Source organism: Pimephales promelas, chromosome 22, assembly GCF_988280905.1.
Source record: "Pimephales promelas chromosome 22, fPimPro1.hap1.1, whole genome shotgun sequence".
Lineage (NCBI taxonomy): Eukaryota > Metazoa > Chordata > Actinopteri > Cypriniformes > Leuciscidae > Pimephales > Pimephales promelas.
In genome coordinates this window covers 12846520-12862542 of record NC_142790.1, presented here as the reverse complement: position 1 = coordinate 12862542, position 16023 = coordinate 12846520, and the positions used below count along the sequence as shown (strand labels likewise).

The 16023-nt window shown below is 38.5% G+C and overlaps 1 protein-coding gene across 2 annotated transcripts in view; it reads right to left on the bottom strand.

Annotated features, from left to right (window-relative positions):
• dpp6a (dipeptidyl peptidase like 6a) overlaps positions 1-16023 on the bottom strand; it is a 474269-nt gene that overhangs the window by 281915 nt on the left and 176331 nt on the right. The window lies entirely within an intron of this gene.

Below are 16023 nucleotides of genomic sequence, written 5' to 3'. Positions count from 1 at the left end.
CTTTATGAGCGACCAACACAGAGGTCATGTTGCCATGTTATTTTTGTCTCAAAACACAACACAACATACCATAACAAAGCAACTACCCGGAAAACCCTAGAAAACACTCCAAAAATCATGGCAACTGCCTTGCAATGCACTATTAAACACTCAGAACATGGTTGCAACCACCTTCACAACCACCTAGAACACCCTAACAACCAATTAGACTGTACATATAAACTCTCTAACACGTTAAAGGATTAGTTTACTTTACAGAAATACAATTTCCTGATAATTTAGCCCTTTGAAGCTGCATTGAAACTGCAATTTTGACCTTTAAATCGCTGAACCCAATTGGAGTACATTATATGGAGAAAAACGCTGGAATGCTCTCCTCAAAAACCATAATTTCATTTCGACTGGAGAAAGAAAGACATGAACGTCTTGGCTGACGTGGTGTCAATAAGTGAACTAATCCTTTAAATGTATAATTCAACCCACAACATTTAATTCTACCACTATTTACTTTATGTGCGACATGAGGGTGAGTAAGTAATGAGAGAATGTTTCATTTTTGGGTGAACTATCCTTTTAACCACAGTGAAACAACATAGGAAAACAATTCAGATCAAGGTTTTTTGCACATGGTCACTCACAATTTTTCATAGAACTTAATGTTGTTGTTCGTCGGGTTTTATTGCGAACTCAAGGACTTATCCAAGATTGTCTACATTCAGATATTGAAAGGATTTAGAGATTTAGCAATTGGATTTAGAGACCTCTCAGTCTCTGAGAATCCCAGCTGTTTCTTTCAATGTTCTCTTATGTGGATACTTGGATATAAACAATATACTCCAAATCCGTCTTGCTCCCTTTTGAGAGGTGCGGACCATCTTTTTAAAGCATCATCATTTCACTTGCCAGATAAAAAAACAAGAGGGGTGGTATGACTCCTGTATGAAGGGAAACTAATCAATTTTGGACACTTGAAGTCCAATTATGCATATTTCTCTGAAGCATCTGCCTCTGAATATATTTGTGTTGTGGTGTCTCTGCAAAAGTGTTTCATAGTATGCATGGAGCTTTAGACCCTGAATAGATGAGAATATTTGAGAAAAAACATTGGTTGCATTCATATTTGTCACACTCGTACATTCCTTGCCCAGATCGTGGTGTAAAGCCATGCAGGTTGATTCAGAAAGTATTAGGATATTTTCGCAGAATTGCTCTGGTGTTGTTTTGAGCAAACGTTTATTTTGTTTGTGTGAATTTGTTGTGTTGGCCTCTTTCCTAAAGTTGTGCTGTGATGGAGTGGCTATATGGATATGAGGGCATGTTATTTTTCATAGAAGTTTTATTACCTTGTTAAAGTGTAGAATTTACTAGTTTTCAGTGGATTTAGTATGTCATATTTAATCTGGGATAAGCAAGTCTGAGATTAACAAAAATGGACAATTGTGTGATGTTGTGTCACCCTCAGACACCTAGTACTCACATTGATGTTCGTTGATTTTTTTTATCTATTTTTTTATTTTTTTAAAGAAATTATATGAAAGTGCAGATTCATGGAAACGAATCACTGGTGCAATTAGGTATTATGCCTATTAAAATTAGGTATTGTGCTGCAATTCATGGCAAAGTTTTGCATAGAGATTGCAAAGTTGATGGATTTTGTGTGTTTCACTTATAATTGAGTAAATGAGATATCCACATTCAGAAAATGAAAGCTTTAGCAAAAGTTCTGCCAGGAAGACCTTTAAGCAATCAATTCCTACGCCACTGATTACATTAACACTATCCAATGTCCTAATACTTGCTGTATAAAAGATCGGCACTTAGTTACACATGTTTGAGTTTGCAGATCCTGACACAACAATTACCTCCACCCTGTCCCACCACCACCAGGATGGTCCTGTCCATACCTCCCCGGGGGCTTTCTGCGCACATGCCTTCATCTTTAGGCAGAAAATGCAGATCCGCTACCTTCGGATTATGAACTACGGATGGGGCCAACGCAAAATAACTTTCTAAATAATTGCTTGCTGGGCTGTCAATAAATGAATGCTTTGTGCATTACCCGAGTCTTTCTGTTAGAACTGAATATTCTGCTTTGTTTCAAGTCTTGTGTGTGAAATAATCAGTGTTCATTCATTTTAGATGAACAGAAATACACACATTAGCTAATTTCTTCACAATTGTTGGTATAAACACACAGAGACTATTGTGCCAATGTTTGAAAGAGCAAAAATCAAGTGCTTGCAATTAGACTATAATGTTTTAAAATGATCATCAGATTACAGTTGCATATTATGTTATGTTGATTGCATATTATTCATACAATGGCAGTAAATTGTTTATAATGTTAGCGATTGTCTCCAATTAATCTTTTCTATCTTTCTTATTTTTTCATTCAAAAAAAGTCTAGTTATATACTTTCAAGATTTTTCACCACAGGAATTTACAGATGTCATCTAACTTTTAAGGAGTATTTTCTCAACATTGGAAAAATCTAAACCACTCCTGACAATCTTTTTTTTTTTTTAATTTTTAATCATCACTCAGTAAGTCATTAAACCTTGTACTGTCACTTTGTGTCTTTAGAAGTCCGTCTTAAAGTGACATCATTTTAGAATATATTACCATATTATTTCCATGGCCATGCGTCAAGCTTGTCACAATAAACAGAACGTTATCATGCGTTCATATAAACTACAATATTTGACATTCTTGGTGTCATTTCTTTATCATGAAAACTTTATGGGTCCTATCTTATAGCTGTCACAATGCGCGACACAAGTGTTTTTTTTGCCATTTTCATAATTTTCACGTCCTGCGCCATATTGTTTAAATAGCAAATACATTTGCGCACATCTGTTTACCCATGGCGTGCTGGTCTGAAAATGAGGTGTGTTCAAGCTAGTTGCTATTTTGAGCCAACTGAAATAGACTGTCCAACCAACAAAAACCTTGCCTAAAGTCAATGGCAATATTTTTTTGTTATTTAAAGAGCATGTTAGTAATGTGCTGGGGCACAACATGCGTACACTGCTTATTACACACACAGGGATGAGTAGCAGCACACAAACATGCCAAATATTGAAAATAAAAGGATTACAATGTAAAATATTAATATTGTGTAGATAAAGATATGGTAGAATCAGGCTTGTCCCAGATGGTCTGCTTGTGCGCTTTAACCTCGCACATGAACAGATTTGTTTCCTCTCTGGAGAAGCGTTCAGTCTTTCCGCTTGCAAATTCCGTCAAGTAAATAGCAATCCGCCATGACGCATGAGTGCAGCTGGCTTTTAAAAGAATGGGAGATGAGACTCTGATTGGTTTATTTCACGTTACGCCCCAAAGCACACCCATTACACATTAAGAAAATAGGGACAACCTAGTTATAGACCATGCGCCGACCATTTTTCTCGTTGTGAAACTAGCAAAAGTGTATTCAGACATCCCCTAACTGCACTTGCGCCACACACTTTAGACCATGCGCTTGGATCATTAAAATAGGTGGCAAACCAAAATTCAAGGCCCTATTGAAAAATCTTTTCAGGCAAAAAAAAAAAAAATAGCACAACCAAGTACATAAATTGGCAGGGGAGAAAAAAAGAAAAGCCATTTTCACTCTTAAAAAATATATTAGGACACGGTGATCCCATCTGAAACTTTGAAACGGTTGAGGGATTGATTTCCAAGAATAAACCCATCAGCCTTTCCACTGAGTGGCCACATTAACCAAGTGTGGTGACTGTTCTAACTTACACTAAGAGTTATCAGAGGTGTTAAGGCCTTTGGGGGACATTCTGTAATAGGCCTCTGCACAGGTGGCAAAATCTCGTTTAGATGACATCTTCTGTCCATCATCGTCACCCACCCCTCCTTCCAGGCCTGAAAAACCAAACAGGCATTAAACTCTCACAGCACAAAGCCTTCATCAGGCTCGATTTCCTTTATCGAGAGAGTGGTCTTTGGAGAGCATAGGCAGCTTTTACAAAAGGCTTTTGACAAACAAAAAAAGCAGATTGAAAAGGCAGGATGAGAAGAAAAGAAGAGAACTGTGCTGGCGGAAAGGAAGAGAAAGAGAGAAAGGCAACTGTAATGTTTCAGGAGGTGTGATAAAAAAAAAAACTGAACAAAAAAACAAACTGCCACAACTACCGACAATTACAGAGGCCGACCATGCATGAAACGCATTATCTGAAGCAGAGAGAAAAGATATAGAACAGCTGTCTTCAGTCTGGGGTTCTGTGGTCACCGCACTGAATTTACACATCAAGAAACCGCAAGATGGGGGAAAGAAAATGGAAAAAGTCACGGCAGAGTCATTACTCACCAAAGCGGTTGAATGCGAGTCAAACGAATATGTGTAGGTCTGTAATAAACAGGTTAGATGCAGCCACCCTGCAGTGAGTCTTAGGGGCATTGGTCCTCACCGTTTCACTCCATTTGACAGTTTAAGTGACTAGCCAAGAATATGCTGACAGAACAGGCTACTGATGAATACGGGTCAGCGGCTGAGCCAAAGAGCGGTTGAATAAAAGGTGTCAAATATTTTAGTGTTTTAGAACTGCACAGATTCACAAAGTGTCACTATGCTCTCAAGATGTTTCTCTTGCTTTCATTTTGTATGATTCCATAATTCGCCCAATGTCTTCGCCGCCTATGCTTTTCAAATGAGCTTTTTAATTTACATTTAATATTATCAAAATACCTGCACTGTAAAAAGACTCATCCTTATGTCATTCCAAACCCATAAGACTTTCATTCATTTTTTTTAAATACAAATGAAGATTTTTTTAGCCACACCTGAAAGATTTCTATCCCTCCATTGAAAGTCCATTTAACCAAAATTTCCACAATTCCAAAAAGTTTAGAGAAACATCATAAAATGAATCCAGATGAATCAAAGTCTTTTGAAGAGACACTGAAGAGACTCAACTATGCTTGCTTGACCTTCTAGTTTGTCCGTTTGCCATGTTTATTCTGCCATCTTACTTTTGTGATTTTGAAGCATCAACGAGATATTGACTTTCAATAGTGTGAAAGAAATCTCTAAGGTTCAATTAATTTGTGTTTTAAAGATGTTAAGGGTTTGAGTAAAGACATGAGTAAATCGGAACAGATTTTCCATTTTTGGGAAAACTATCCCTTTTAATGGTAATGTGCAAGTTGCAATATGCGTGTTGCAAAGGGATGTAATAAATCTAAAGAGAAACCAAACTAATGCAATTGTTGGGGAAAAGTACTAAAAGACTAATCATTGGAATAGTTAAGAAACCAGAATTAAGTCTTGTTTAGAGAATAATTATGATCTGTATGCAGTACTAGATATCAAACGATATTGTAGTTTTAGCTACATCTGTTTTCTTCATCTTGTTTGGCTGGTTAGCTTTAGTAATTCAAATTTTGGGGTTCATTTTTGCTTGTAGATGACATAACATCACCATTATGCTTCATCAACAGATTGCCATTCAAACTCCCTCTGCTTCACTGGTTACTTCTTGTGTGTGAGACATTTACTTCTTGTGTGTGAGACTTGTGTGTGAGACATTGAGATAAAGTATTGCCAGTCTACCTGCCTTACTGAGCGTTCTCTTCCCATAGAGCATGCTCTGCCCAGCGATGCTGTTCACGACCACAGTACGACCGTAGATACCTGCCAATCTCTTGATTCAGTTTTTCCACTTGACCGTTGGACTGAGGATGATATCCTGAGGTTAAGCTGACATTGATGTACAGCTGTCTGCAGAAGCCTCCATACTTGCGAGGTGAAATGTTTTCCTCTCTCTGAAAGAATATCTTCAGGTATGCCATAAACTGCTGGTATGTTTTAAACATGTTGAAAAAGTGCTTGAGTAGTTTCCATGGCAGTGGGGAGGCCCTTCATAGGTATTAGATGGCAGGACTTTGAGAAGCGGCCAATGATAACTAGGACTGTTGTGAATTCAGTTGATGGAGGTAGATTGGTGACAAAGTCAACTGAAAGGTGTGACCAAGGTCATGGGGAATGGGCAAAGGTTGTAACAAACCAGAGGGTAATTGTTTGGGTGTTTTGGACTGGGCAGAGTAAGCGCAGAACACTTTAAAACATTCATCCACTGGTATCACCCCATTTCAATTACAATGCGTGCTTGGATATCAACCCCCGTATGTTCCCGTGGTCAGGAGAACCATCTATGGTACAGTACCTGCAGTCGATGACTGGATACATCGTAGCAAGAAGGTGTGGAACCTCATGTACTTCTGCAAAGGGCTGTCAAGAACCAGGAGGTCCAGGCCAATACACAACGTCACCCACATCCTCCCTACCAACCTGGACAAAGGGTCTGGCTCTCCACACGGGACCTCAAGTAGCGGCTACCAAGCAAGAAACTAAGCCCAAGGTATGTAGGCCCATTTAAAATAATAAGATGGATAAATGAGGTCACAAATCATTTGGAGCTTCCAGCTAACTATCGTGTCTCCGCATCCTTCCATGTTTCCCTCCTCAAACCGGCCCACCCGGGTGCTGACCCCAACATTCAGAACCAGGAGCCACCTCCAACGCTGGACATTGATGGATCCCCTGCTTATGCAGTAAAGGAGTTGTTGGACTCAAGAAGGGGGGGGGGGGGTCAACTTCAATATTTGGTGGAATGGGAGGGGTACGGGCCTGAAGAGAGATCTCGGGTAGTCACCCATGACTTAACAAAGACTTTCATCGAGCTAGACCCCATCTTCCAGCACCACGACCACAGGGATCGCCAGCAAAGGGAGCCATCTCCCGAGTACTGACTGTGTGCCACTCCCTCAGCTTCACTGGTTACTTCCTGTTTGTGAGACATTTAAGCATGGCCTGGCTAACAGGCCATCGCAAAGTATTGCCAGTCTACTTGCCTTACTGAGCATTTTCTTGTCATTGTCTTGTTTCTCTCGTGTGACCATTGCCAGCTTTGTTCTGTTTTTGCCTCTTGGATTATCCCCTTTGCTCTGTTGTTTGGATTGGACTGACTCATTGTGTCTTACCTCTGCCTGCCTTTAAGTTTATGGTATCAGCCTGCTGATTCTTGATTTGTTTGCTGTGGATTTTAATAAAAGACTGCAAATGGATTCAGCCTCGGCTTCCGCCTTGTTACAATCATAAGAATCCACAAAATGTTATTATTTGAGATGATTTACCAGTTACGATTTTTTTTTTGAGGGCCCTTGTGTGAAATAGACTCCCCCCTGTCTAATAAAAAAATCAGTCTTGTGGCATAATAATTAATAATTCGTTACATTTATATAACGCTTTTCTGGACACTCAAAGCGCTTCACATAGAAGGGGGGATCTCCTCAACCACCAACCAATGTGCAGCATCCACCTGGATGATGCGACGGCAGCCATAGTGCGCCAGAACGCTCACCACACACCAGCTTACTGGTGGAGAGGAGACAGTGATGAAGCCAATTGGTGTATATGGGGATGATTAGGAGGCCATGATGGACAGAGGCCACTGGGCAAATTTGGCCAGGATGCCGGGGTTACACCCCTGCTCTTACGAAAGACATCCTGGGACTTTTTATGACCACAGAGAGTCAGGACCTCGGTTTAACGTCTCATCCGAAGGACGGTGCTCTTTTTGACAGCATAGTGTCCCCATCACTTTGCTGGGGCATTAGGACCCACACAGACCACAGGGTGAGCACCCCCTGCTGGCCACACTAACACCTCTACCAGCAGCAACCTGGCTTTCTCAGAAGGTCTCCCATCCAGGTACTAACCAGGCTCAGCCCTGCTTAGCTTTAATGGGCAACCAGTCTTGGGCTACAGGGTGATATGGCTGCTGGCTGGAGGCATGTCCAAGTAAAGCTCAAACAAAAAGCTCAACAATGTTTTTTTGGTTCATTAAGCAAAGATGGCAGTCTTCAGTTTATTTACTTATGAGCCAAGCAGGAAGGGTGAGGTGAACGGGGAGGATGGATAGACCTTGGTATAAATACTTTATAGGTTCCTCTAAAACAAGGTCAAAAAACAGCAACTAAGAGACGTTTTGTGCATGGGATAATGTAACTAAAATAAGGTTTTCGTTGTAAGATTGGGCTGATTTGAACTAAAAAGTATTTTACTGACTGAACATTGAGTCCTTAACCAATTCAAGAGTCAGGGTCACGTCCTGGGCTTCTGTCCAGCACGGATAGATGAGAGGTGTCATGGTCTGGCTGACATAGCCGTTCTGGTCATTCAGGGAGGGGATATTTAGTGTTGTTCACAAGCAGAAACATCTGCTGCTGCCTTGACACAAATGAGGGTCAAAAACAATTCGCATTCGACACATTCAGTGCCTATTACTTCTTATCTGAAAAAAAAAAAAACGCACACACACCACATCTCTTTTGACTGACAGCTTGGTGTGTCACACGGAAGACACCCAAGCTGACACCTCCCTAAATTATGTGAGACTACCGTTTCCACAGCAACCTCACGTCTTATTCGGTTTTATCTACATACAGGTTGGAAAACAGGTAATTGGTAGACAGAAAACCATCTTCCCAAAAAAAAAAATAATGTCTTTTACAGACCAAGGCAAGCAATACCACATGATGAGTGAACATGAAAGATAGAAAGACAACAGATGGGTGGAAGAAAAGTCAGCAGGGACTAATAGAGGTTGTGTGAGGTGGCATGGGGACACTGGACTGCAATGGTATGCATTAGACTAGTGAAATGTTGGTGCTGAAGAACTTTGCTTGAACAATATGGACCCCCAATCCACTGGACAATATAAAGGGAAGCATCAAGCTACATCACTACACCCACATCTGGCGGTTTTGCTCAAGTTCCGACCATTTCAATAGTAATATCATGTGTCACACATTTCAAAACTGACTACGCTGAGAAAGTAAAATGTCTTAGTTTTAGAACTAAGTTTCAGTAGTCATGTCAAAGCGTTAACTAAATCAGCATACTCTCATCAGAAAAAAAAAAAATTCAAGAATTAGATGCTTTGTTTTCAAACAAAACGTAAAGAAACTTGTTCATGTTTTTATCCCCAGCAGGGTGGATTATTGTAATGGCCTTCACAATGGCCTTCCTAAAAAGACCATAAGACAATTGCAGCTCACACAGAATTCAGCTGCCAGGATTCTGAGCAGGACCAGAAAATATGAACATATCACACCAGCCCTCAGGTCTTTACACTGGCTCCCAGTTACATTTAGGATTGATTTTAAAGTATTATTAAATCATTCAGTGGGTTAGGACCTCAATATATTGCAGATAAGCTCACTGAATAATATATAAACCAAACAGATCACTCAGATCATTAGGATCACATCAGATAAAAATATGAAGGGTTCAATAGCTTTTGGCTATTATGCCAGCCGCAGCTTGAACCAGCTTCCAGAAGAGACCAGGGGCTGGTTGCACCAGCTGTGCGCAAGTTACAACTTACCCTAGTTTTGGCGTAAATGGGCACTAAGTTACAACTTACGCACTAAATATTTTTTATGTTGCACCTTTAAACTTAGTTCAAACATAACTCTACATTCCAATTACTCCTACATTCCATTTATGGCAGCCTCCGATCGGGAGTAAAGGTTGGAATAAAATATCAGACAGACTGAACTGCATTAATAAGCTCTTCTTTTACCTGACAAACTTCAATTGTTTAGACATATGATAATGCCAACGCATTCTCAACCTAGGGCGTCTTATAGTGAAACTTTTGAAATTTCGTCTAAATCCAACGCACATGGCACCCTTTAGCGTCAATATAACAACGCACAGAGCTTTGTTCGGGTATGGTAGGTTTAGGTCTGGGGTAGGTTTAGGGTTACACCACTAAGAGGCGCCTTCTGGCCCACATATATCTGCGTCTCATATTGACGCTAAAGGGTGCCATGTGCGTTGGATGTAGACGAAATGTCAAAAGCTTCAGTATATGACGCCTTGGGATGAGAACGGGCTGGATAATGCTGACATGTACACTCGCATACAATTTAAGAGAGAACATTATGTGAAAAGATTACTTTTTAACAGGAACCCGTCCTAAACAGCGCTGCTGTGTGCATCAGTCCATGTTGTGCATGTCAAATATCAATCATAATCAATATGTTTTTTGTATCAATATTTATTTATTGATCCTTATTTCAAATACAGTTTCTGAATTTTATTTAACATATATATATATATATATATATATATATATATAAACTTATGTTATTAATGATCAAGTATCGTATTAAATGGATCTTATGTTTACCATTAGTAAGGTTAGGCAAAAGAAGCTCGAATGAAGGATAAACTGAAATTCACAGCATTTCAACACAACTTCTGTTGTTTTGACTGAACTGCTTTAATTGCTTTAATACTGCTTTAATGCTGCTCTGACTGGAATAGATTTTGAAGGAGAGTGGGTTGGGAGCGTCGTTAAGGGTAACTGCAGCAGACAGTGTGCTCTGTGGGGACCCCGCTGGACATTACTAGTGTAGCACCACCCCAGCAAACTACGTCCAGTGGCACCGTAAACCGGCTCAATCTCTTTCAACTCAGATAGGGGTATTACTTTATTTTATTTTTTATTCTAACCTGGTTTAATTATTCTTATTTATTTTGATTATTTGAATTCCTTCCATGTAAAGCACTTTGAATTACCATTGTGTATGAAATGTACTATATAAATAAACTTGCCTTGCCTATTACAAAGAAGCAGCACATTTAATTATCTAATAGAAACACATATACTCCAATAATGTTTTATTTTATTTTTTTTACCACTTTATTTACAACGTTTTTACAGTATACTGGGCTGCTTACATGATGTATCATTTTACATGGTTAGTGGCAGCAATCTAATAATCTAGTGCTAATTAGTTACTGCGATTAATATTTTCTGATGAACTATGCTATGCTAAAAAAAATCTTTTGGCTAGCATTTTGTTATTAGTTGTGATTAATCATGATTACTTACAGAAAGATGTGATTAATTAGTTTTTGTTTTATTATTTATTGAGTGATACCAATACATGCACATTTAATAGTGGAGAAAGAACCTCTTTATGGGCTTTTTATTTGTAATGATTCATTTTGGGTTTCGAGAAAAATCAAGTCACTCGCAGTCCCTGCATGGTGATATTTAATCATTGTAGACAATGAGAAAATGATCACCAACAAGTGAAACAGCATGAGAGAAATGTTCATGAGAACACCAAAAGTTGTTCACTCAAATATTTTTTTTCACCAAGATCATTTGTTCTCTCTTTATCTCTCACTTTCTCTCTCTCTCTCTGTGTGTGTGTGTGTTTTTTCATATAGGTCATATACAGTAATGTAACATTAAGTCAACGGCATTAATAAACATGCTGAAAAGTGATTATGCCTGTTGATAGCATGCCAAAAAAGGAAATACTGTACGAATTGGCATGTCATGCATAAGCCATTTCATGAGATCAGTCTGTTAGTAAACTGGTTACGTGTAAGTTTCTTATAGTCAGTATAATCTCTGTTGAGGGAGCATCACAATAAAGTGTCAAGTTTCCTTCAGAAATCATTCTAATATGCTGATTTAGTGTTTAAACATGGTTTTATTTATTTATTTATTTCAAATTGTTTATTATTTTCCCATTTTGGTTGAAACCTTGATATTTTTTTTTCATGATTCTTTGATGGATAGAACATTAGCTATTGCTGTTGATTGTTGAAAATATTACAAATGCCTTAAATGACACGTTCTGTCAATGCAATGTGTCCTTGCCGAATGAAAATTCTAATTTATTTAAAAAAGAAAAGAAATACTGACTCCCAAACTCTTACTACCTTCTTAGCGACCTCATGAAATCATTCTTTTGTGGAACTGGTTTGCAATGCTTCATGTGGAGGCCAAAGCAATGCACAGCACGTTTAAGATGTGTTGAACCCATTAGTCACGTGCCATTACTCTTACATAAAAGTTTTAGAATAGATTTTATTTTGAGTATATGAATCTATTCAAGCTCTGTATTCCAGCTGAACAGTTGGGTTTTGTAATGAGCCCTGTGGGAATTCTAAGCTAATTCCTTGTTTCATTGGCAATATCAAGAATCAGGATCCAGATCCCTGCGGGCCAGGCGCACGAATGACCCAGTGAATCACATTTTTGAAGGTTATTTCAACCTGGAGCCTTTGGAACTTTTTCAAAGGACTTCAAATGACTTTAAATCTAATTTCCTCTCACATTATGAGGTCAAAATGACTATAGAGTTACAAAATCAAGGTCGTGCTGCTGAAGGGACAGTTCCTGCATGGATAGATGTGTGCGAAAAAGAATAAGACCATTAAGGGAGGGAACGTTTATGACCTTAACAACTGAGTTATATGATTATGGAGTCTGATCGCGACACTTGTGAGGTTAGGCTAGCAATACATCGTGAGGAAGGGACAGCGGGAGAAAAAGAGACGTTACTGGAGACGAGTCAGGAGGCCGGGAGAGATTATAAGGGAGGTGGACAGAGCAATCTTGTATCAATATTGTAGTTTTCATCCAAGAGATAAGAGGCTAAGATGAGGTCTTGGTTAATTCAGAGTAAGAGTCTGAGAGATCTGGCTTTTTCTTGAGCTTAAATTACGGTATGTTGCATTAATTAATTGCATTCATTAAAAGATTTCATACTTGGAGCGCTTACAATAAATCAGAAAATGCCATTAATAGATTCATGGATCAATGAAAAATGTACATGTATTAAATATTTGTATTTATATTGAGTTCTTAGGATTTAGTATCTAATTGTCACGATGCTGCGTGAGGCAAGTTCCAAAGAGTTCACAAAGGCTAGCAAGTCCAAATAACAGTAGATTTATTCCAGAAGACGAAGGGAGCACGCACACATCAGAGCAATACAAACAATACCGGACCCCAGACAGAGCACAAGCAGGAACTAAATACACAGAGATAATTAACAAATGACTAACAGCTGTGATGAAGGTGATTGGTGTCCATGGTGACTGATCAGTGGCAGGAAACTCAGACAGGGAAACACAAATGAGGAGTGAAACTGTGACACTAATAGAGTTCTCATTATTTTATAGTTTTTTTTTTTCTGGACAGTTGTAAGACACTCAATATTCTTGACTTTAGATTCCTAAAAATATCAAAATTTCAATTAAATAAAATAAGCATTTTTATCTTTTATATATTAACTATTTCCCCGCCAGCATTTTTTTTATTTACTTGTCAGCCAGTGCTAGCATTTTTGATCATTTTCATAAAACTTTCATGGCTCCCAGAATTTTTTGTTGTATCTGTATCTGAACATACAATATATCAAAATAAAGAACAGAGCATCTGCTTAAAAGCAACAAAACAACAACAATAACATTTTATTCTAGCTTCATGCATCAACATTTTAATGTTGGTAAGTAAATAAAATAAAAAATAGCAACATTTTGAAAAAAAAAAAAAGCTGAGAAATTAGCATTTTTGTCAAAGACTATGTCTGGATAGGATTCAGAACGATGATCAAAACATAGATTGAGGCAACGTCTACATTAATCCAGAAACATTTGAAAACGGCATTTTCGTTTAAAAACGCTCACCATCCACACTAGCGTTTTCAGGCGTTTTCCGACATTTCAGTGTGGATGAGAAACTTTTGGAAAATGGCTGAACATGTTAAATTCACCTTACTGCGCATGTGTAAAACATGCATAATTGACACAGACTAGGTTTAGGGTCTTTGCAGGACTGTGATATGACGTGTGCACAAGATACATGAATGTAGACATGAATATCTATTTATATCTATTTATATCCTTTTTAAATGTATTCACTTTGGATAGTGTTTTCGAAAAAACATTGTTTTCATCAATAAAAATGCCAACTCAGTGTGGACGGAAGCCCAAAACATGAAGAGAAAAACATGCGTTTTCAAATGAACTGATAGTCAACAACCCCAAAATTTACAAACCCCTTGGTTTGACACTTCATTCGGTAACATTAAGCAGTTTTGATTCATATACTGTTGAATATTTGATGTGCGTAAGCGATGCTTTGAACGCTTGTTTCTGCTTCTTCTTTTCCTGTGTTTTAATTGGGAGATTCTGTACGTCTTTCAGACGATATGCGGCCTGTACTGTATAACAGTGTCAAAACTGTCAATGGCAGTGAAAGAGTGAAATGTGGTTACAGTATGAATTGCATTTTTATTGTATTTTAGAATAAATGAATAGATTTTGAAAAAAAAAAATGCGTCACATTATTGACATTCATTTCAAAAGGAAGGGTTCATAAAATGTAGAACAAAATTGTAAAGACTCAGGCACTGGTGGACCCATCAGAATGTTCACAAAGGCAAATCCAATTGTTCTGTCTGGAATCCTTTTCTATCTAATCAGATTTGATTTCAAACTGACCTGGCTCTCTCCACACCTTTAAAACAGATCTAACACATTCCTATCCATCAAAAACAGAGTGATCTCTAGTGTGTAAGTCATTTTGCTTATGTACCTGTCAGTGTGCTGGGCGGCCTGCAAGCTTGACAATTTGACAATAAAAGCTGGTCAGCCTAAAATGTGTTTCCAAAAACAACAAAATAAATGGAGAGTGAACAGCAGGGAAAAAAAAAGGTGAGTTTGCTCAAAGTCCAATTTCAATAACTGTGATTTTTTTTTATTCACAAAAGGAGCTAATTCCACATTTCAATTTTATAGCAAGTTATTTTATGTTTGAATTGCTCAAAAAGACTTCTATTTAAGTTTATTTTGAGCTGAAACACATCTTTAGTAGCACAATGATTGCACAAGGGTACAATCATTGCTATAAATATAAATAGGCATTTACAGATGAACGAAGCAGAGGTTGTGGTTGGTAATAGCTACAGGCTTTACATTTGCATCACTACGACATAACATCTGCTGTGATTAACCTCCTGCATTCACTGCTGTAAACAATTAGCCTGATTAACCACATTTAACCAACAAGCTGTTAAACAACCCAAGAACGACGCATGAACAGACAAGCAGTAATTCAGCATGTAAGCCGTTTAGTCCCTGAATCGAATCTCTTCGACTGACACGCTCAAACTAAAAGACAGGAAAAAAGCAGCACTTACCTTCCAGAACTTTTTGGCATTCTCTACCCTGGACCGTTTGCGCGGGAGCGATACTAGCCTTGTAGAAGACACATGGTCAAAAATCATGTTGAAGGCTAGAGGACTTGCACAGAATATATGGGCTGCGCACCGTGAGAATGCTTTATATGGCTCCCAGAAGCCCTTCCAATTATCAAACACTCATAAACAATAAGAATCCAGCCCATCTGAGCAGGCTATCCCATTACACGCTAATGGAAGAGCAGACGGAGCTGCCGTCTAGTCTGGCGAGCATGTATACAGAGGACGGAACAAGACAACGGATACGAGATCTCCAACTATAAGAGCTTTCCTTCCTGAAAAACATAATAGTTTCTCACCGGGGCCCTCACCTTAATGTGGGTTATCACTTTAATGAGTTTAGCGTGCTGGCTAATGTGATTAGAGATTACGATCACAGCAGAAATGTGAGCCTAGGTGCTGATATTAGCATAGGCCTCCAGTGGCACTCAATATCTCATTTAAAGAGCAAATGTAAGAGCACAAGAGATAAAAGCTAAAGAGGTTACAGAGCAGAGAGTGCATGCACACACACACAAACACGCGTACAAGCATACAATATTTACTAATGTTTTCACACCAGAGCGTTAATGGCAGACGTCTGATGTCAGATCACCAGTAAACTGCATTTCAGCTTGGAAACTGTGGTCTGGGGTGCACAACTTTATTTTAAGGTAATGTAGTAACATTATACTTACTCAAATAGGGTTAGGGTAGGATTAGGATTTGTTGTATGGGTCATTTGCATGTAATTATGCAAAATTTACTGTTATTACTATGGGAAGTACATGTAACATATGTAACAAGGACACTGTAAAATAAAGTGTTACCGGGTTAGGTTTAGGGGTAGTTACTTGTAAATGCATCATTTAAGTACATGTACCATGTGTCACCTTTCTCACCACTTTATTTGAAGGGGTGTGCATAAGACTGACATGACACTTTCATAAC